The sequence below is a fragment of the Castor canadensis genome, chromosome 10, assembly GCF_047511655.1.
Source record: "Castor canadensis chromosome 10, mCasCan1.hap1v2, whole genome shotgun sequence".
NCBI lineage: Eukaryota > Metazoa > Chordata > Mammalia > Rodentia > Castoridae > Castor > Castor canadensis.
Window position 1 is genome coordinate 105,367,175 of NC_133395.1, and position 24,548 is coordinate 105,391,722.

Sequence of the window (24,548 nt, forward strand, 5' to 3'; positions counted from 1 at the left end):
ATATACCTTGTTAGACCAACACTACTCAGTGAACAGTCCTTAAAAATTAGTGTTTTGACACTTAACAGGACACATAAATGTAATATGTAAAAACATATTACAAAACAAAACTTATTGCAAAACACACACACACACACACACACACACACGCACACAACCAATGAGAAGACTAGATGTAAGTGTGGTTGCCTTCATAAGAAGAAAATCCTAGCTTTTCCAAGTGGTTAAAGAGGTGGTGAAAACTTATGTGCAAAGAGATATTTGAAAGAAAATATTCTACAGGGAGAGAGATGGATTTGGTTATCTTTTAAACACAAAATGAAGAGAAGTTGGCTATACAGTCTTCCTGTGAAGTTAACCAAGTATTTAATGGGAAAGAAATTTGTAGCTTCTTAGTCTGTAACACAGTCTTTGGCTGATTGTATGTCACATGACAGCCTCCAGCACTTGCTTAGATCTGTCTGAATCCCCACTGAGAAGTCAGAAAGTAGCTGTGTGATGTGTGGTAAGCCTGGGCACTGTCTCATTTTCACATGCGTTGTATGTCTGTGACCATTTTTAATATGCTTTGCATTGCTAGGATTGTTTTTTTTCTTATCCAGAAATTATGGCAGGAGGGGTGTTCATGAGCTGTGTGTTTTATTTTACAGCAGCTGTAAATAATTGAGTATGTGTTTTTCACACACAATAAAAGGATTTTTGGAGACTATGAGTTGAAAACATAGGGCTTTGGCTTCTAACAGCTGTAGTTTATAAACAGTAATTCCAGAGCCTACTCTATTTGGAGAAGGGTTGTCTGTGTTGTTTCTGAAGTTAATATAATGTTCCGGAGGGTAAAACAACAGGCATTTGAATGTTTGAGGTCCTGTGTATGTGTGTATGTGTGTGTTTGTGTCCATGTATCCATGACAGGGAGAGAGACAGAAAGACAGAGACAGTTTAGGAACATCTTTTGGGTTTTTTTTAATATAAAAACTTCATGTAATAGCAGCAATATTTTTTTGTTTCAAGTTAATAGATCCATTCTCAGACACTCATTTTTAAAAAGTCTCTTTGCTTTCCACTTGGGAATATAAGATTACATATTTCACAAAAATGTGTGTTACTCCACATTAAATTTACACTCAGTGATTATAAATTATTATAAAATCTCTGCAATTACTTTCTCAAATGTCTGCTTTATATGGTTGAAGCATTGCTTTATCAAACACCCAGAGAATACTGCAATCAGTGAAGTATTTGCTTTAGGGAGAGATTTACCTGTGTATAAGGATTATTGTAATCTTTGTTTCCTTTAGTTAAGCCAAGAATTGTGTGTATCATTGACCTCAGCTGAACTCACTTCAGTTAATTGCTTTCCTTCATTTATGTGTATGGCAATCTCCTATAAGTAAGAAAATATGGGATGTTTATTCTTAATCCTGTTGCATAGAAGGAAACTGCGGCTAAGTGGCTCTCCGAAGGTAGCAACCATCAAGGAGGAAAAATGTAGCCATCAGAAAAACACTCAACCTTACCCAAAATGGGGGATTTCATCTAGTAAATTCTGTCATTGAAAAATGAGGGGCCTCAAATCTAAAGGGGTTTATCTTGGGTCCCAGAAACTTGGGCTGTCACACTATCACATGAAATGGGTGTCTTTTATAGGCATAGGGGCCAGTGGAAAGGCCAGGCAGCTTGGGGACAGGGTGAGTGGGCCAGGTGTGAAGGGGCATCTCGCTCCTCATGCCATGTGGCACTGTCCCTGAGGGAGCCCCAGGACTGCTGGCTCCTGCATGTGCACCTGCACAGGTCTCAGTTCCGGGGCTTCCTGTGACTGCCTGCTTCTGCCATTCTCTCCTCATTCTGAGTAATGAGGAGATTTTCTAATCATGAAAGCAATGCATTATACACAGTTTTAAATGCAGAAACAAACAAAAAACATCATGTCAACCCCATGGACTTCATTCTGAGCTCCCTTTAAAAAAATACAGGAAGGTTTTATTTTTATAAAAGTGGGATTGTGTTGCATATAGTATCTTCTTCACATTATTGAATGCTTTCTGCTGTACCTGTATTTTTCCTCTTAATTTATTTTTAGAATTTTTGTATGTTTGCTATTTTAATGACCTTGTCAAATAAAATTTTATGTAATACATATAATATCATTTTAGCTTCTTTTACATTTTTAAATCTATCAAGTCTGCATTCCAACTAATTAATTGAAATATTTTAAATACTGTTTTCTTTGGTGTGGCATCTGCTTTCAGTATACTTGTGTGGCACATTTTATTATAGTCACGCATAATGTGAACTTCATAACCTTTCAATTTCAATTTAATTTATTTTATTATTTTATTAATTTACTTTGTCTCATATTTGCATTGTAGTTCTATGCCCAGCCTCCTAAAAATTAATTTTACTTCTGATATTATGATAAACATATTTTAATGTGTATTTTATGCATAAAATAGTATCCAGAAATTTGCCTACCTGTTTATCTAAGTATCTCTTCTTATAAATTATATTTCTTCTTTTGACATAATGGTAGGCAGACATCAATCCTGGCTCACAAAAATACATCCCATGAAATTCCACACAGGAATTATGTGTGCCATGTCTTTGGAGGTTAAGTTAAAATTAGGAAAGGCAATATTTAGATTTGAATGCATCTGCAGCTACTAAGTCTTATAGGAACCTCTGTATTTTCTATCCTAGGGACATAGACAGTATACTTTTTGCTCATAATCATGATGATAATGTGGCATACTGTCAAATTTCAGCCATGAAAATATTATAATATTATAAGTTAAGTCACACATAAAATTTTATTAGACAACTACTATGTTGCCTAATAGTTTCTTAGATACTCCTAGGTACCTGTTTTAGCTATTTCTCTAAAAAGTAGAAAGTCACAAGAAGGTTCTAAGTCAGGGACTAAAGTGCTCAGAGGTTAAAAAATTGTATTAGTGACTGAAGATGTGTCCTCATCCTAATTTGCAAACAGCTTTCCTGGACATTTGCAGTCACCCAGCAGGCAGACTGTCAAAAGAGCATCTGCCCTTTCTATGAGCATTAGAACCACACAGCTACACGTCGATAGTGTGGGGTTTCAACTGGCTAGAGGCCTAATTAGTTGCTGTGCAAATTTGAAGGCAATTAAGTTACTATTTAACATTTGGCCCAACATGAATAATTTGAATTTCTAACATCTTTACCAAAATTGCTCTCTTAAACAGTCTACTTTAAAATTTAAACTTGACTTCAAAGAGGAGTTTCAAATGCTTTTTTAAATCCCATATTTTAAATGTGAAAAACAAACAAGAAAAGAACTTAAACTTCAACATATTTTAGAGATAAAAGGCAATCTTCCATTTCACTTCCTCACTGATGTCCCCTCGGGTGCTGTCCATGGTAGTAGGCGAGTGTGGTGGTCTTGGGGACACTGTCAAGAGGTTTGGTAATAGTTCCTGTTTTGATTGTAAATAAAATAATTTTTTAGAATAAATGAGTAGGAGAGTACTTATTATATTGGATGGTGCTAAACAAATCGTAGACACTATTAAAGCCATCAATTAAATATTTTTGTCCTATCCAAGAAAGGCGAGTTGTGAGACTTCCATGTAGTAGAGCACAAATCCAGCCTCCCTAGTTAATTGTTCTGTTTTTTAGATAGGTCTGCATCACAACTGTAAAGCAAATTAGAAAGCATCAATTTCAGAAATTACAACTATCCTAAAAATTAGTAAATTTGCTATATCTTCTTTCCCTAAAACATTTCTTTGCTGGATGTGGTGGTGCATAAGTGTAATCCCAGCTACTCAACAAGTGGAGACTGAGAGGATTGAGGTTTGAGGTCAGCCCAGGGCAAAAAGTTAGAAAGACCTCCATCTCAACCAGCAAGGCAGACATGATGAGACATTCCTGCAATCCAAGTTACTTGGGAGGCATAGACAGGAGAATCACAGTCCAAGGCTAGTCCCAGGCAAAAAGCACAAGAACCTATCTCAAAACTAGCTAAAACAAAAAAGGGATGAGAGTATAACTCAAGTGGCAGAGCACCTGCCTAGCAAGCCAAGTCACAAGGCCATGAGTTCAAGCCCCAATACTGCAAAAGAGAAAAATTGTAGAAGATAGAAAATTATGTAAAACATAATTTCTTCATACATGCACATTACAAAGACCAAACACTTGAGTGTTTATTAAAGAACCCATTTATTATAGCTTCATCCTAAAAATATGTAGAAAGATTTAATTTCTAGGTTACATGCAATATGATATTTTAAAGAAAATTAATAGCTTATTTTGTCCATATTTATGTACACAATTTAAAAGAGCATGTTGTTAAGGCTTTATACTGAATATAATGTAGTAAAGCAAAGTTAAATGATAAATATCCAATATCTACCAGTTGCTTAGTGGTTCTCTACACTATTCCTCACATAGACTGATATCTATGGAACAAACACACTAAGCATCAGACTTGGACATCTGAATTTCAGATAGCTTAGAAACCAAAACCAGTTGTCTCCAAATTTATATCAGTCATTCAAGCAAGCCATACTTGAATTTTATTTTTTCTAACACTGGTAGGAAATAAAGTGGTATTACTTGAAAAACATCTGAGCGTGAAACTGAGGTCAGGCCTGAGTGTCTGGGGAATCCTTGTATAAACAGTGTCACCAGAAATATGGACACAAGAGGGCAAGCTCAACACTTAGGGTAATGTGACAGAAAATTTGATAGGTGAATTAGCTGCAGACAGTGGTATTAGAGATGTGGCCTGATTGTTCATTGCTCCCTTGGTCATGAAGCAACAGCATGGGATGTTGAAAGTGGTAAATTGGGGACTGGATCCTGATCTTCTATTCCCAGACATAGAGAGTGGAATTCCACTCACGTGGGAACTGGCTAGTAAAGTCTTCACTTAAGGTGAAATTCATTACAGCCTTGTAGAGCTATCCTTGGACATATCTTCAAAAGGTAGTAATTTGGAACACACATTCCATCTCTTCCGAAAACCCAACTTGGACTCTTTTGTTGTTGTTGTTTTGTTTTGGATTATGACTCATTGGGTGAGCACTGGATGAAGTAGCTGACTTGTGTTTATGGAACATCTTGTTAAAGATAATGTGTTCTTAGTATGGTGAAAAGTTCTCTTGATGGGGATTGAGAACTCAGCTCATGGAGGGTAGAACATGTCCTGACTATCTTCTGCTTATCCCACCTTGTTGTCCATACTATTTAATTTGTGATTGCCTAAACCACTTAAATTACATCAACTTTATTTGGCATTATTGATACAATATTATTTCACTATGCTTTCCCCCTCTTTCCCTGTAAAATGGAGATGCCAAGCGAAGGTAGTTAAATGCAACACTGGATTCAATTCTTCACACAACTACCAAACAGTGAGTAATTTAAGAACTTACCATGTGACATATATTTCAATTTTGAGACTTAAAATGTGGGAAAGATTATTGATTTCAAAAATGAGCACAGTAACATGATTGTCCCAAAATAAGAACACAGACGAGATGTTACAAACATATGGAGAAAGAATCACTGTGCTTCTACTATGGCATTTGTACTGAGGGGTAGACAGAGGGTGTACACAAAGCCAGGAAAGAGTATAACACTCAGGTCAACTAGGACAGTGTGTTGTTCAGCTGTCTGTCACTGTAACAAATACCTGAGATAATCAACTTATAAGGAGGATATGTTTGTTTTGGCTCACAGTTTGAGAGGTTTCAGTCCATGAGTGCTAGGCCCTGTGGCCTTTGGGCCTGTGGCAAGGCAGAGTATCATGCAGGAGCAAATAACAAAGGAAACTGGTCCTCTCATGGAAGCCAGGAAGCTACAGAGAGAGGGAAGGGCAGCCTTGCTCTCATATCCCTTAAAGGACACACCCCAGTGACCTAACTCTCTCCAACTAGACCCTACCTCTTAAATGTTCCACCACCTCACAGTAACATGATGGACTGGAGATCAACCCTTCAACACATGGCCTTTGGGGAACATTTCAGATCCAAACCAGATAATTTTACATTATTAAAATATAGAGCCAAGGAGCAGGAGTTGAGGATAGAGTGATTCGAGGACCAGACTGGTGTGTCCACAGAGGTGTTTAGGTTTTGTTCTGCAAGGTTTTTAGCAAAGGAGTGATTATCACTGTCTTTTAAGAGGACCTTTCTAGCTTGAGATACATGATGGCTTCTATCCCATTCACGGCTATTGATCTACAAGGCTCATTCTCCCAATAGAGCAAGATGAAGGCACGAAGGGGCTCTGACTCTTCTTAACGTTTCTGAAGTTCACAACTGAACCAAGATAAGGGTTAATATAACCTCCACTCCTCTCTTTCCCTCCAAGATGACAGAAGTCGGTATTTGGTTGTGCTCCTTAATATAAACAAGAAACAAAGAAGTTAGAACTTAAGAGGCATTTGATTTTTAAAAATAACACTTTTATTAGGATATAATGTCCATACCATGTAATATACCCATTTAAAGTGTGTAATCACTGTTCTAATATTATTCAGAGTTTTGCAATCATTACCACAGCCAAGTGTAGAAGTCCCAAAAGAATTGCCACTCTAATAACAGGCGTTCCCCTTCACCTATGACCTCCCTCTCCCTTGGCAACCACTAATCTATTTTCTGTCTCTGTAAATTTGCCTAGGCTAGAATCTTGTATAAATACAATCACACAGTACCTGGTATCTTGTGGCTGATTTCTTTTACTTAGCATAATGTTTTCAAGGTTCTTTTGAGACATGTCTACTATCATGACATTTTTTCTTTTTAGGGTAGAATAAAATTCTGTCATAGGGATATACTATATTTTTATTTTTCCTTTCATACACTGATGGATGGACATTTTGTTGTCTTCACTTTTGGAGAGAAATTTAAATAGTGTTTCTATTAAAAGGTATGTACAAGTTTTTTTATGGGCATATGTTCTTATTTCTCTTGGGTATGTGTGAAATTAGGTAGGGGGCAGAATTTGTGAGTCATATGATTAACTATGTCTAGCCTTTTAAGGAAATAAACTCTTTTCCAAAGTGGCTGCACCAATTTATTGGCCATTATGTTTGAGATTACTTATCCTCAGGTATTAGGTTAAAAATGCTTTTGAAGTTTCCTGGGTTGATAGTTTACACAAGTAGATTCTTCATAGAATAGATTAACTGGAATAAATACTGGCATGTGGTTTAACTCCCAGGTTGTATTTCTGTAAAAAATAAAATAAAATGGACAAACATAAATTGTAACTATTAACTAGTCCTAATAAAATGTATGAAATCCATTTGGACTTAGATCAAGATTTAAAGAACCACCATATTTCATCAATGCAAGGTTTTTTTCATATTTTTACCTGGATTTAAGGAGTAAACTTCTTAATGTCTTTCAAAATCTTAAGTCACATTTCATAGGCTTTGCAGAGTTACTTGATGCTTGGAAGTTCAAATTTTCCCATGATCTTTTAAACCTAAATTTCTAGTTTTTTATCTTAATCTCTTTTTCAGCTGCATAATGTTTTGTTGTTTTTTTCTTAAAAGTTTTAGCAACTTTCTTTCTGGTCTGTATCACGCCTTTCTTTCCAATCCAGTAGAATGAAGAGAAAATAAAGCTTGGCAATAATACCTTCACATAATTACTGGCATAACTTCCCAAACGTAAAAAACAATTTTCCACCTGTGCTCTGTCCAGTTTAGCTGTTGGCCTTTGGAAATGGAAGGTCTAATAAAGAATTACTTATAATTCTTAGCATATTCATCACTTATTTAGAAACTCTGTGGCTATTACAGCCAAAGTTATTATAAACATCCTGTTTCTCAAGAGTATCACATTAGCTTAGAGCTATAGATATAAATCATGTGCCATAATTCCTCATTTAAGAAACCATTACCACTTTCTGTAAATGAATGAAGGAAAACAAAAAAAATGCAAGAGATGGAAAATGATTTTTCCTAACTATAATCACACACTGGTTCTGGGTCTTTTTCTGCTTCTTCCTCCTGTTTTTTCTGCTTTTGCAACTTAATTTTGTGACTTGTTTCATTCATTGATTCAAGAAATTTTTTTCAGAAACTCATAGTGTTTCAGGAGCTGTTCTAGCTGCTGAAGATCAGAGAGAGCAAAACAACTAAACATCTCCACCATGTAGTGGTTTCATTTCATGGAAGGGAGACAGATAACAATCTTTAGGTTGTCAGGTATTAATTACATAATGTATTTCAATGTGATAAATGGTATGGAAGAAAGAGAGGAGGAATTGCAAAGACAGGAGGGGAGATACACTTTTATCTTCACTGAAGTGATACGGGTGGAAGATGGTTAGGGGATGAGCAGTCTGACTCTCTGGGAAGAATATTCAAGACAGAGAACAGTAGATCAGTGTCTGTAGGATGGCAGCATGCCCAGTCTTCTTAAAGAGAAGCAAGAAGGTAAGTGATGCAGTGTGTGTGTTGAGAAGGAATGGAAGGGAGGACAAAGAGAAAGTCGGAAAGATTGTAGAGACCAAATCATGCAGGACCTTTGGACACTGCAAGGACATTAGCTTTAGGAAAAAAATCATATATGTAAAATTAGCATAATATGAAATTCATTATTTTCCTCATTTTAAGGTATATAATCAAGTGTAATCATTACAACTACCTGTGAACATTTTCATTATCACCAAAAGAACCCCTGTGCCTCCTAACTCCCTTTTCCCCAGTCTCTGACAACTATAAATTTACTTTCTGTCTCCACTTATTTTCTATTTGGACATTTCAAATAAATAGAGTCATTTAATATGATTCTACATTGCAACATGTGTCAGTATTCATTTCTTTATATGGTTTGGAATAATATTCCATATATAAATATACCACATTATAGGTATCCATTCATCAGCTGATGACATGTGGCTTATAATACCCTTTGGGTGATTATTAGTAGAACTACTGCAAAGATTCACAAACCAGTTACACAGAAACACGTATTTCCAGTTATCATGGGTATAGGCACAGGGGTCACACTTCTAATCCTATTCTAACTCTACATTTAACTTTTTGAGAAACTGTGAAAGTTCTAATGGCTGCACCACTTTGCATTCCCACTAGTAATGTGAGAGGATTCCAGTTTCTCCACAACCTTGGCAGCGCTTATTTTCTGGGTTTGATTTAATTTGAATTAAAATTTCTAATTATCTTAGTCATACTAAGAGTATGAAATATATCTCCTAGTGTTTATCACTTGCATTTCCCTAATGCCTAATGTTGAACAGTTTTTCATGTGTCTGTTGATCATGTGTATATATCATTTTGAAAGTGTTCAAACCATTTCACCCACCATCCATTTTTTAGGTGGGTGGTTTTTTATTGTTCACTTGCAAGATTTCTTTACATTAGATCCTCATGAACTATATGAGTTTTGTGTTTTCTACTATTCTGTGTGTTGTTTTTTTACTTTTTTGATACAGTAGATTGACACCCCAAAATTTATAACTTTGATGAAGTTTAACTTATTGATTCTTTTTGTTCCTGTGCTTCTGTTACTGTTTTTAAGAAATCATGCCTAACACAAGGTCACAAATACTTACCTCTATATTTCTTTCTAAGAGTACCATAGTTTTAGCTCTGATGTTTAGGACATTGATCCATTTTGTGTGGCATATGGTATGAGGTGAAAATCCACTTCATTGTCTTCCATGTGAATATCCATTTGTCCTAGCACTCTTCTTCACAGGGTAGATTCACTAAAAAAATATGAGTGTGTGTTTTTCCTGAATGATTTTGTCACCTGTGTCAAAAATTAATTGCCCATCAATCTATGGATTTGTTTCTGTACTCAGTTTGATTAGTTTATCTTCATGTCTATCTAAAGGCATACTGTTTAGATTACTTTTTAATAAGTTTTGAAATCAAGAAGTGTGAGTCCTCCAACTTTATTCTTCACTTTCAATGTCAATTGAGCTATTAGGAATTTCTTCATTTCTATATGAATTTAAGGTCAGTTTGTCCATTTCTAAAAAATAATTGCACTTAGAAATTTCACAGAGAGGAATTTGGGTAGCTCGCCATCTTAGTATTAAGTTTTCCAATCCATGATTATGGATGTTGTTCCACTTATTTAGATATTCTTTCATTTCTTTCAACATTATTTGTAGATTTGTACAAGTCTTGCACATTATTGGTTAAATTTATTGTAGAGTATTTTACTCTTTTTCATGCTATTGTAAATATGGATTTAATTTTTTATTTCATTTTTAGAATGTTTGTTGCTAGTGTATAGAAATACAACTGATTTTTGTATATAGATCTTGTATTCTGTGATCTTATTGAACTTATTAGCTTTTTTGATAGATCGAAAGTGATCTATCAAAAAAAATAGACATATATGTAGAAAAGTTCTGAAATCTAAACTATTTTAAAAGCGTATCTTTGCTTTTAATGTTTTAAATTCTTTCAGTTTGTAAAAAGAAGGCTAGAAACCATGGTATGATCAGTGAGCATAAGAAAGCTAACAGTATATTAAAATTAAATAATATAATAATATCATTACATAAGAGTGTTTAATACATATATCTCTATTCTAAGCACTCAAAATCAATTTAAAATTAAATATACAATATCTTTTACTAAACACATTGCCTTAACAATTTTTTGTAGAAATAACAAATATTGCTATAGAATTGCTACAAAGCCCTAATGGTGCAATACAGTGTTATTATAGTTAGCTCTTAACTCTTATGTTTAGCTTGTAGTTTTGTACTAAGGATAAAAACACAGAACTATATAGGAGATTATTTGAACAATAAAAAGACTAACAACTGTAAATCATAATTAATATCTGAAGCCTTTAAAATTTTGTTACTTACAAACTTGTTTAATTTTGTAATTATTGAGGATTAACTTTGAGAGAATATATTGTTATACCTAATAGCTGACTCACATAGCAGTAATGCCATTTAGAATAAGTATTTATAAAAAAGACAAGTAGGTTGTTGAACTAACTAAGGAAAACCACTCTGTCTCATGCAAATCTTAAAATAGCAAAAAATAACAAGACATAAACATAGTTGAAGAAGCAGTCTTCATCTCATTTTGAGCGATGATTAATGATCACTTTGACTATATTATATAACTGACATCATGCAAAATTAGTTGTAGACTTGTTTGGCATTTACCATTCATTTGCATGTTTCACTGATATTAACATCAGAATTCATAAAACATATCTGGTAGCACCTTTTCCAAGCATTCCAGAAATCTTAACAGTACATATCTTTCAATAGAAACAGAGCATTTGTGATGATGGAAACTTCATAAATCAAAAGCGATAAATTTTATCCAAATTCTGTGGATTAGTTCATCATCTCAATTCATCTGAAATGACTGAGATGCATTCAAATGGTTTAAATGTATTAAATATTCTTTAAAAGGAGAAGCTCACTAAAGTTTTTGCCTTATAAAATGTGATTTAGGAGAGAAAATAAGATATACCTCTCTGACTTTTTTGTTTTCTAGTTCTGCCTTAAACTGCCCCTTGCCCTGCAAAAAAATAATAATAATTAACAAGCAAGTACAAATAATTTCTATCTCATTTAAACCCATTCAAGTTAAATTAATTGAACTACCAGTCTGAGGAATATTTAAAACCCAGATTGTTGAGTCAGGCAGAAAAGAGACTGTTGATGGTTTGGAATTGTCTTCTTGTTTATATTTTTGTTTGAGACAGGGTTTCATTCTGTACCCAGGCTGGCCTGGAACTTGGTATCTTGGCTGGCCTTGAACTCGCCATCCTCCTGCCTCAGCCTCTCAAGTGCTGAGATTACAGGCCTGCACCTGTCTTGGAATTATCTTCTAAGGGTTAGGTCATAGTAGATTTTTTCTGAAGTGTTGAGTAAAAGCAAATGACTACTGAAATGATGGCATTGCAGTGCTAAGGATGCATAGCTGTTATCTGATGTGTGAAGAGAGTTTTGCGCATTCAAAATGCATTACTTTTTCAATATACGCGCATCCTTTAAGTAAGAATTTCTTAGAATGACTTGTGCACTTAGAATTATCTAGGTAAATTTATTCTGGGATTCAATTTTGGTAGAAAGCATTACATTTTTACAAAACTTAGTCCTAAGCTGTGACGTTCTCTGAATGACCTTCTGAGGAAAGATGACTTTCCTGAACCAGACCATACAGTTCAATTCCATTAGCTGAGCTGCCCAGTCCCTGGTTGCCTTTCTTTATTTCCCCCAGCAAATTGAGAAAGCTTTTATTTTGCTTCCTCTAGAAGGAAGCAGCAAATTGAGAAGAAAAGAAAAAAAGAGAAGGAAAGAAAATTACTTGATCCCTGGTTGCCTGTCATCACAGTTTCCTATCGTGTGGTCCAGGGGGCAAAAAAGCACAGAATCTCTAGACGCATAGCTACCCTCCATTCCTTTGCCTCTTCTCTATGGGGTGAGGGGATAAGTGACTATGAATATCCTCCTTAGTAAAAGAGCTTAGGCTTTTATACTAAAAATAACCTGACAAGGTGGCTACATTGTCTGCCTGCCATGGTCTTTAAGCCATGTCCTCAAATACCCGAGGACCTGTTTCTTCTCACCCAGCTTGCCTTCTGGCTCTGACTCTTCTCCTCAGCCCTGTGAATTGGCTATTGTAGCCTGGCTGTGATCTTGACTGCTTGGCAACAGCCTTCCAAGTGCCAAGCTTGGCTGTGGTCTCTGCCTCACACACTCCCTGAACACGCAGACTTTTGACTCCACAATCCAGTCCTGGACTGCTAGCATTCTTGGCTTGGCTTTCTCCCCAGGCAGGAAGAGACTGCCAGTAAGCACATGAGCATAGCTGGTCACATGGCCATGGTGGGGCTTTTCCATTGCTAAAGAAATGTCTCCAAAATAACCTATGTTGGCTTTAAAGCAGTCTACAGAAATAAGGATACATAAGAAGGAAATCTTCCATATAAGAAAATGAATATGTTTTTTAAAAAATGATCTATTAAAGCAAGGTAATTTACACACTCAAGGGGGATGCCTTTTGATTTTAATTTTCATACTTGCATTTTTATTAAAAGTAACAAAAATATTGATAATTAAAAAGAAATGTTGCCAGAAGTGATGGTACGCACCTGTAATCCCAGCACTTCAGAGGCTGAGGCAGAACAATCATGAGAGCAATGCCAGACTGGGCTATATACTGAGAACATGACTCAAAAAATTAAGCAATCAAACAAGCATATATATACACATATATATATATATCCTAAATGAAATAATGACTATATTCTAAACCTTAAAGATTATCTTTTAAATGTTGTTGTATCTAAATTAATGGTGAAATCCAGAACATTATTCATACCAGATGGGATGTAATAATGTTCTGATTTGATTCCGGAAACAAGATCACAATAGGTGAAAGAGACAAGAAATGCCAGTATCTTTTGAGAGGTCAGGTCATATGAAGCCAGATTTCTATCCTTCTGTGGACATAAAAATACTTAGCATTCTAGAAGATCAGAATGGTTGTTACTGACAGCTTCAGAAACAGTACACATTTCATTTTAAATTAATTCTCAGACATTGTATCCTTTTTTAACACAGCTGTATTTAAAAATACATTTAGAACAAAAAGTCTTTTTGTTCTAAATATATACTCAAAATTGAATTTGAAGGTATTACTGCTAAAATAAGCAGTCTCTTAAATGAAGCCAAGGGAAAATCAAAATAATTTCCTGCATAATTTAGGAAAAAACAGAAAGATTAATTTTTTTAAACAATTTTCATTTACTGTCATGATGAAATGGTGATAGTTGCAATTAATGTATTCTGAAAAGTGAAAAGAAGAATGCATAGTGTGGTGAATTTTTGCATGAAAGGCAGTCTACTATAGCTTGGAATTTTTGGAACTATGTGCTAGCTTATGGAAATAATAGGAAATACAGTATTATACTTAAATTTCGTTGATAAGGTTTCTGAAAATAATCCTACCATTTTAGAAATGGGTTTGTTGGCTTTTCTGAGGAAGAAGGGCTTTTTTTCCAGAATTCTGTTATTTTTCAAGCAGCTCTATCAATCTTTGAGCAGCCCAATTTTTCACTAAATATTGAGTAGAATTTTTATTTCTCCTGTTCTATTTTAATTTTCACATTTTCTCTTATTTTTATGTGTCTCTCCAAATCTTAAAAATCATCTTAGCACAGGAAGTCAATGCCAGTAAACTCCCTGTATAGCTATCCTTATCGCAACTGGCAAAAACCCTTGGTCCTTCCTATTATTGCTTATACTCTCTCTTCAACAAAATTAGAGATAAGGGCAAAATAGTTTCTTCCGGGTAGCAAGGGGGTAGGGGGGGAAGAGGGGGGGTGGGGGGGTAAGGGAGGGGTGGGGAAATGGGGGAGAAATGACCCAAACATTGTATGCACATATGAATAAAATAAAAATTTTAAAAAATCATCTTAGCTAAACTATATTAACACATTATGGGAGCAAGTATTTTAAAGAAAGAAGTTTTATCAAGTAGTTGTATTAAATGATGACCTCCTTCTGCTTCTCCTCCCTGCAGAGGGAAAAATAATGATTTGCTATTCTGAATGAAGCACCTGGTAATTTAAATTTGAGACAGTCTACCTTACAGTTGAAAAGGAATACTTAGCAGTTATTGAAAATTTTTCAGTAAAAAAAATGTTTTCTTGATTTTTGTAATGCTTCTTACTTTTGCTACATTTCTGTTGTCTTTGCAAACCATTTCCTGTCATTTATTCAATGGAGTTTACTCCCTGAAAACTCCTCTCCTAGTTGCCTGAAATTGAAAACAGTCTTGTGATCTAGATGTCTGAGTCATGGGTTGTGGCAAGTGCTTCTCAGTTACATCATGGCATCTTTCTGGTGATTAAAATGTTTTCTGCACAGTTAATCTATGAAACACTAATACTGTAATGAAAAATGCTAAATAACTCTTGCACATACAATACAATGCCTGAGACCAGATGGGATACTGTTCTAAATTATATCCCTACTAAATATTTTATCATTGTGCCCTCCATTATGAGAGCTTGTTTTCTTATCTTCAAGACAGCTCTATAGTAAAAAAAAGTGAAGAGCTGATAATTATTATTTCATTTTTATTATATGGGCTGCCTAACAGAATCTTAGACCAAGGATTTGTATCCTAACTGATTTGGCATGACTACCTTCATGTTCCAAATTCTCCTCACATTCTAATGCCGTAGTCAGAAGGAAAATCTCACTTATTTGGGTTCAATTCCAGTTAGTAAAAACTTTCAAGCTTCATGATTTATCATGTCATAATTCTTAACAGTTAGATATTAGGAAAGATAAGAACATAATCCACACCCTTATTTTTAACCTAATAAGGCGAGAATTTCTATCCTGGCCAGAAAGAAAAAGACTGTTGCTGTATAGATGAAACAGGTAACGCCCAAAGGCATGAGCTGATAAACCACACCTTAACTTTTTGCCAGATTCAAATCAAGATTCTCAACACACAAGTCTTCTCATTAATGAAATGGGAAATGTTACTACAACAGAAAGTACTTTCTTTTTTTCCTCCTGAAAGCTTTTGGAACGTGGGAACTACCTTCATAAATTGTGAGATTTTTTTTTTTTTTTTACTGTGTTACTGAGGGAGACAAAAGTCTTTTTGAGAAGCCTAAAAAATCAGCTTTTTAATCTAGTAGCATCTGAGTCATTCAAAATAGCTTTGGAATACATCTATTTTCTTTTTGTACTCTTTCTTCTTTTCCCTCTGTAATATTTATCAAAAATACCACAAATTCTGACAAAGTGCACCCATTCATCTCGGTGCTTATCAACTGTATGTACAGTGGCCACATGTACTGTGCTAGACCAAGGCTAAACAATCATGCTTTCATTAACTTCAGATTAATTTACCTTTGAAGAGGAGGAACTGGTTTTTATTCTAATTAATCCTCTGTGAGCACAATAGAAAGTGAATTCCCTTAGAAAAACACAGATTGAAAATTGAGAGAAAACTCAATTTTACAAAAGAAACCCTGGTTTAACTGTAAATGGGAGGACAGTTGAACTCCCATAGTTATTTTCCTCTGTATCAAAGATATGAAAGTGTCTCTGTCCTTCCTCAGTTACCACATGTACCTTCAAGAACTGCATCTTACAATAGAGATGTTCATGGTGAGATAGTTTTTAAGGTGAGTGTGAGTGTGTGTGTGTGTGTGTGTGTGTGTGTGTGTGTGTGTGTGTTAAAGAGAAACTGTTTCCTTTTTTCCTCAAATACCCTTAGTGACCAACTTGTCTTAGCTGGAACAATCCTGTTTTTGCACCAAAAGTCCCATGTCCCAGAACTCCTTCTATCATAGACAAACAAGAATACTGGTCACTTAATTCTCATTTCCTTGTTATTTTGCTCATTATTTTCTGGTTAAATGATATTAAACTTTGCAGCTAAAACCAGTTAATCTAAACCAGAAACTCATTAGAAATGCCAGTATCCAGGCTCCACTCTAAACCTACTGAATCAGACTCTGGTGGTGTAGCTCTGCAATCTGTGTCCTGTCAGTCCTTTCAGATTATTATAATACTTCTGAAAGTTTCAGGAGTACTAGTTTCCAATAACAGGATTATGGTTAACTCAAGAAAGTTTCCAACACCTTGTCCCTATCAGAGTTGGATATTGTGAAAGCCATAGGAGAAAAGAAAAAAAGAGTGAAAGAGTATTTAAAAATTTTAAGGAGAGTTGGGCTAATCCTGACTAATAAAGAGGCAGAGATTGTGAGGATCATGCTTCAAGGCCTTAGTTCATGAGAGCCCATCTCAACAAACAAACTAGGTGTAGTGCAGTGCAATTGTCATCTTAACTACAATGGGAGGTATAAATATGAGGATTGCAGTCTAGGCCATCCTAATCATAAACATGACACCCTTTCTGACAAATAACTACAGCAAAATGGGCTGGCATTGTGGTTCAAGTGGTAGAGCTCCTGCTTTGCTAGTTCAAATCCTAGTACTGCTAAAAAAAAGTTAGGAGAAAATGAATTATGATGAAAAATTAGTTCAGGATGTTAAAGATGTTCTATTTATCAATTTCATTTGGGTCAATTTTCAGTCTAAAACCTTATGGAGATATGACCTCAACATCTAAAAGAATGCAAAAGCCTAACAGATCAAATTTGATGATGAGATTATCTGTATTTATCAATCACTAGTATCTAGCAAATGCTGTCCCAGTTGTGATATGGAATGTATTGATATTCCTTAAGAGTAAAGAATGCAGTCCCCATTGACTTTAAGAAACTAAGACTGGCATGATAAAACATGAATATAGACTGCTGAGGTGTCTGTTGCCAAAAAAGAATATCATTGAGACAGTGTGAAAATACATACTAAGGCTTTTGCCCTAGACTATATACCTTCTTTGTGGATCCTAAAGAAAGGAGAGAGGGAAAAATTACTTAGCAAAGAAAACAATAATACTAACTCTACTGAGCTTACATCTCCTTAAAATAGAGACATTGTATTCTGAGGGCAGCCTGAGTTAGCCTGCATGACCAGTTCCTCATCCATGGTTGGAATGAGCAGTGTTGAAGAACTCAAGACACAGGGTTCCAGGTTACCTCTCAACACCAGCTGTCCATGTGGACACACAAATGAGTGCAGCCCCTTCAGGATTTTAAACATATACACATACACAGATACTTACATTTAAAGTTTGAAATTTTATATAGAAATTATATTTTGGACTTTTACCCAAGTCATAGTCAATGTATCTTGTAAAACTGGATGTGTCCCTAACACTATCACTGTCTGTTATCATGCTGCACTCATTTACCAATTCGTATCTTCTGCTTTTCTCCCTTTTGACTTTCTTTTTTTTGAAGGAAGTGGAATCATAGTCTACAGAGTGTGTTTCTGTCTTTATTAAGTGACATCCCAGTCCAAACTGGTGATCACTGGGTCAAGGATATTTTAGTGATGTCAGGTGTGAAGATGTAAAATAATTCTCAGCTTTGGTTGGCCAACTATTAGATCCTGCTTAACTCCCCAGAGGGAGACTGGACATTTCCTGCTTACCCCTGTGTCCTTTACCTGACTCTTCTTACCCCTCTGCTTCTCACTAGCTCCACTCCCAGTTTCCCCACCCTGATTGTGACCACTTTCTCATTCTTAGGGTTTCTATAAGCATTATTCTAGCTGAGAAACCTCATTCCCTAGTTTTCTTCTCTTAAAATTTGAGCAATAGGAATCACTTAAATATTGGATAAATTATTCTTTAAGTGAAAGTTACTTTACTCATAGGATAATTTATAACATTATCTAATAAATAACATGATCATCCTAAGAAAAATGGTCAATTCCCATGAAACTAATTGGTGTCTGGCCTCAAGAGGGAAATCTAGTAGTTAAACCTTTTTTTTCCCCACAGTAGGCTCTATATTAAATGTTTTTGTATCAGAATAATTTTATTCTAATCTACATGTGATATCCACAGTACAAAGTGAGTTCAACTGATAATTATTATCTCTGTGAATGAATCTACTCTTTATGTAACTGCCTCAAACAGAACATAAATTTGCACACTTTTGAAAGCATCACAGATGTTTGATTTTTTTTGTTTTAAGTTTTTAAAATCTCTTCCCTTTCTATAATTTCTAATACACATAACATTTAAAAATCTGGTTCAAATGATATAAAGGCAGAAAGAATTATTTTTCACCTGTTTCTTAGGACATTAAGGGTTTTATACAAATCACGATGGGGCAGAACTTGTCACATAATTAAAAGTACATAAGATCACTTCTTGCCTGGCACTTCCAAGTCACAAAATATTAGAGATGTGGTAAAATCACTTTTGTAATATTTTCTAGTAAAACTTCCTCCTGTTCATCCTTCTTAGAGAGAGAAAAGTAATTTGTTTCCTCCACTCTTATCTTATTAGAGCTCTATTGTTCTTTTGTTCTTTTGCTGCATTTATTCCTTTACCTCTACTGGTTAGTACAAGGTCAGACATAGAGAGGTGTTCAGTCAGACACAGTCTAAAATTTTCCAAAGACAGAGCAAGAATACAAATGGAAACTATATTCATTATATCTAAATATTTACCAAGTTTCATCCAGCATTGCCATGACCTGTTCCCCAGGGATTGTATTTATGTCATTGGAGAATAAGAAATCTCCTCACCTTGAGCCTTGAGCCCTGAAGCAAGGCAGACGCTACACTCAAAGCCAGGAGTTCTGGGTGGTGACTGAATTCACCCAAGTTCCACAGGTGACAGGGCCTGCTTGATCTCTCTACAGCCTTGTTTTGGGACTGGGTATTTTCAGGCACTTTGAAACACATCCTATAACTATATTACTATAGCAGAATTGGTTTGGGTGACTTTATCATCCAGGCAGACATTTTGATGATTTGGACTGGTCTTGCTAAGTTTGTACAAGAACCAGTCTTTCTCTGGTTTCCAGATATAAACTGTGATTATCTCCAACCTCTAAGTGCATGCGCACACACACACACACACACACACACAGATACTCATGCACAAGCAGAGATGCACACATACACTCACAAGTACCTGCACACACACATGATCTCTTAGTCTCTGTGTTTTGGCCTTGGGGGCATCCAGGTCAGCTCTCATTTCCCCGAATTGTGATTCCAACTATTTCCCCAATAGATTACCAAATTGTAAAGCCCTTTTCAAAGGTCCAAAAAGTACCAAGATAAACGGACTTTGTTTCAGTAGCTTGTTACATATGGAGCCCTCCAAAGTATGAGTAAAGCCCATTGTGGGTCCATTCCTGTCTGGGCCTACGTGTGGGGTTCTGTGCTCAGTAAATGTTGGTTAACATAAGTAAAATCAATAGGAAAGGAAACACCAGTAATAATTTCTAAAGACTTGTGACCTTTTTTGGTCACGAAGCACCTTTTTATACTTTAGAATATTAGCATATTTAAGAGGAAGCAGCTGTTGTACTCACTAGCTAGCAAGCCTGAAATTCACACAGGGAAGAAGAAAATAAAGTAGATATAATTCTGAGTCTTCAATCTATAGGAAAACATAATGAACATCTTTGGTTCACGACATTAATCCCTGTTACCTGGAAGGAAACAAATAACTCAGTTTATGGTTCTTCCACTTGGGTTATGAAGTATGTAAGTAGAGGAATAAATTTCTTACCCAGACCATATAACATGGCTACTCTATTTTATTATCCAGAATCAAGTTGTTGATATTTTTTGGAATTCTTCCTTACTCTTTATGGATTTTTTTTAAAAGTATTTACAATGTTTCTATACAAGATGAGGATCACAAAAGGGCCACTCTGAAAGCTGACATGTTTCCTGTCATTCTCAACTAAAGCCCCATTCCACAAAGTATTAGCAATCTATTTTAATGCCAAATTCGAACAGTGACAGTTGCAATAGTGAATATTTGCTACAGGGCACTGGAAGAAAAACGGCCCAGAAATACGAGCCCAAACCATCGCAAGCTTTTCTTTTCCCACGGAATATCACCCTTATTTTCAACTCCCCATCACATACATTGTTCTGGAGTCATTGGTTGTATAGTACAAAAGAAATCTGAATCAGCCTTTGGGAAACACTGAGAAAAGTGAATCATTATCCTACTTTCTCATTTTTTTGTATGTTGGGGGGAAGTACACTAAAGAAAGCTATGATTTATTCTTACCACTCTGCACGAGAGGTGATCTGAGAGCTGCAGATTTTCCTTTAGTTCTCTTTCTAGATTTGAGCAAAGTGTAGTACTTTAGCATAAATGGATGATTAGACAATCATTATTGACTTTAGCTCAGGCCAAGTTCAGTTTCTTTTAAAGTCAAATGCTTATCATGTTATCTTTCTGTGTGAGCAATATATCTAAGTAATTTGAATTTTTTACAAAATATTTTGATTTCAGCAATAAACAAATGAAGACTATGTACAACTGAGCCAGACCATATGAGTTGAAATCATTGTGTCACCTGCTGACAGCTCTGGCATTAGGGCAAGCTCCTAAATTTCTCCATCCTTCAACTTCTTCTCTAAGATAAGGATAAAAATGAGAGATGCACCTTTTGGATTTTATGAGGACTGCATTAGCTAATACCTGTAAATGCTTTCAAAGTGCTTCACAATACTTAGCTATTATTGTTCAGAATTTTAATAAATTCTGTTGGGTGCTGGTGAATGTGGTGCAAAGGTACAATGATAAACAAAACAGATTAAGAATTAGGTTTATAGTTAGTATTATTTGAAGTCATTATGGGATGTCTCATAAACTATTGTGCCACTAATTACGTGATCTATGTTTGTTGGCCTTCTTATCCCTAGTGGCTTAGCATACAACTTAGCACAAAATAGCCCTTAATAAAGGTTGATGGAATGACATTTGAGTGCATGAGTCATTGCAGTGTAGGATAACAAGCTCTAGATTTGGAAATGAGCTATGCAATGCTGCCTCCTAGTTTTCACCTCAGAGAAAACTATGACCTTGAAAAAGTACTGAAACTTTCCTATCTAAAAATCAAGAAAGCTGTGCTTTCAAACTACTAAGATCCCTTCTGTGATTCAACAAAGTGACTAGTTCTATTTTTCTTAAACTTAATAATATTTAATTGTAGAATGTTTTCAGATTTATGGAAAAGGTGAAATAATGTAACCATTGCCTATCTACCCTGTACCTAATTTCCCTATTGTTAACATTTCACATTGCTATGATGTATTTGTCAAGACTAATGACCCAATACTGATAAATCATTAACTAAGCCCCTTACATTGTTCAGATTTCTTAGGTTTTGCCAAACATCCTTCTTTTACTTCCAAAATCCCATCCAGGACACCACATTGCATTTATTTATTTATTTATTTATTTATTTATTTATTTATTTATTTAGATGGCACTGGTGTTTGAACTCAGGGCCTCACACTTGCTAGTCAGGAGCTCTTATTGCTTGAGCCACTCCGTCAGGCCTGTATTGAAAAACAAGATAGAGTCTCTAAAACTATTAGCCTAGGCTGGCTTTAAGCTTTGATCCTCCTGATCTCTGCCTCCTGAGTAGCTAGGATTACAGGCTTGTACCACCAGCACCCACCCCCAACATTACATTGAATTGTCATGTTTCCTCATGTTCCCCTGCATTCATCTCAAACATTCCTTGTTTTGGTGACTCTACTAGTTTTGAAGAGCACTGATCAGGAATTTGGTAGGATGCCCTTAAATTTAGGTTTGTTTTATGTTTTCTCATGACTACACAGGGATTATGAAGTTAAGGGAGGAGAACCATACAGGTCATCCTAATCGCATTATCTGTTGTTGACATGATCATCCATTTAAGAATTTACCTTAATGACCAGATAAAAATTATCCATAATAATTGTATTATCGGTGATTTGGTGTGTCATGGTAAAGAAAATCTCTTTGCAATTTTGCAAATCTATGTAATTTTGTGTGCAATGTATAGAACAATTGATTTTCTTCAGATAAGACATAATCTTAAAATCTGAATTCCTGTTTTTTTATTTAATAAGGCCTTTTTAGAGTGGGGGCATGGCTCAAGCAGTAGAGCACCTGCCTAGCACAAGCACAAAGCCGTGAGTTCAAAGCACAGTATCACCAAAAAAGGCCCTTTTATCACAGATAAAACAAAGATAAGAGAAAAATCCACATCTTGTTATAAATTAATACTAATCCTATCTTTATGAAATCAAGATCTACATGTTAAATTTACAAGGAAAAATATAGCTTTGTATTTCTTTAAAATTAAGTTCAAGCTTGTAAAATAATATATCTGTGCTCAATTATATGGTTAAAAGTATGCCACAAAATACAAGTACAGGAAGCTAAGCATTATGATATTAATTCCCTAAGCCTGTTTCAAGCAAGTAACTTGCCTAAAGAGATGTTAACACTTCTCTAAACCTTGGGCATAATGAATCTGGTGTCTCTAATCTTCTGGTGTTTTTGGTATAAATGTACATCATCTTCTGAGGTGAGCAGAGATATTAATGTAGCTGTCGGGGATTGGAAGATCCATGCTTTTGTTTTATACCTTTGTTAACAAATTTCAATGTAAGCAGGAAAGATATTTTAGGATTACTGTGGTCTACATTACCATTTTCAGATCAAGGCATCAAATAAATGTGTCAATCCAGAAGAAACACTATTAGACAGAGTTATTACTAGGGAAATCTTTATCATGGTAGATTTCAATGAAGTAAATATCCAAAGTATCACACTGGCTTCACTGTGCAGCCCACTGAGTTTGAATGCAATATTTGTATTTATCATTATCATTCCCCATATAGCTGATTATAAGAACAATTGAGTGATTATAACCCATTGCTGCTTATGATCTTACTATGAACAATCAAAGTCATGGCCAAGGTTATCATTTATAGCATTCTTTTTTTACAAAAGCCCTGATTTCCACATTTGATGAAATATTTTGCCTGGCTAAGTATATCCTATTTGTGTGACATTAGCTTTTGGAATTTCCTGATTTTCATAGTTTTGTGTGAAGGTTAAATTATTTTATAAGTGTATAACATTATTTTCAAGTATATAAAACACTTAGGGAATTGGCTACTAGCTATTTATCACAGGCTTTAATCATTGCTTTTGACTTGGGGCAAGGAATCTAACAAGACCATCTTAAAGTTGTTGGTTTTATGCCACCTTTAGATTCTCAGAGATATTTTAAGGCTGTTTACCGACAATTTAGTAATGAAAACTTAGCAGGCAAATAAAAGCTAATCAGAAAGTGGACAACTTAGTGCTCAAGTGAATGAATGTATTCAAATGTCAAAAATGAGTGGAAGGAGGAATTTTGTTTTTCTTTATCCAGCAAGTCACTGATTTGCAGTGCAAAATTAAAAAAAAAAACTTGGTAGGCAAGTATTTTCCATTCGGTGTCCACTGAAGGAGACTTACTTAATGATAGTAGGTACTAAATAAGTGATCAAAAGTGTTTGAAGTGTCAGGCAAAGGAAACAAGATCCAGGACTCCTTTTAAGAACAGCCCTTAACAAGAGAAGTTTTTTTCTTCTTACTGCCTAATGTTTCTGATTCCATATTAAGGAAAGTCAGATAAACAATCTCAAGCCATGTCTCCACCTCTACACCTGGATCAAAGGAAATGTTCCAGTTACAAAGCAGTTTAGGGGACTAAACTGCAATCAACCCATGGTAGCATGAACTAATAAGAAGTAAACATGTATGCATACATACACACATACATGTATAATAAGAAGTAAACACACCTTGCAGGCAGACCATTGTCCCTCATATACTCACTGCCAGATCCATTTATAATCAACTTTTCAGTGTGCTGTGTGACCATAGCAGCGTATGGAATGACATATAGAATGCCAGTTCCAAGATGAGCTGTTGCTAGAGAGGCAGCTTGGGAGTGTTTAGGATAAGAGGTTAAAAACCAGCTGAGATGCAGAAGAAACAAGTTTAAGTATAGACATGATATGACTATAGAGCTCATTTGTAAATTATTATTGGGTATGACAAATATTGCTAACACCAGATGTTGGCACATTTGGGAGGGAAATTGTGTGTACCCAAGTGAACTTAGGAC

General features: G+C 35.3%; 1 protein-coding gene across 5 annotated transcripts in view; it reads left to right on the forward strand.

Moving 5' to 3' along the window:
• The window catches only part of Znf385d (zinc finger protein 385D), a 975,601-nt gene that overhangs the window by 936,550 nt on the left and 14,503 nt on the right, over nt 1–24,548 (forward strand). The gene's annotated exons all lie outside the window — the stretch shown is intronic.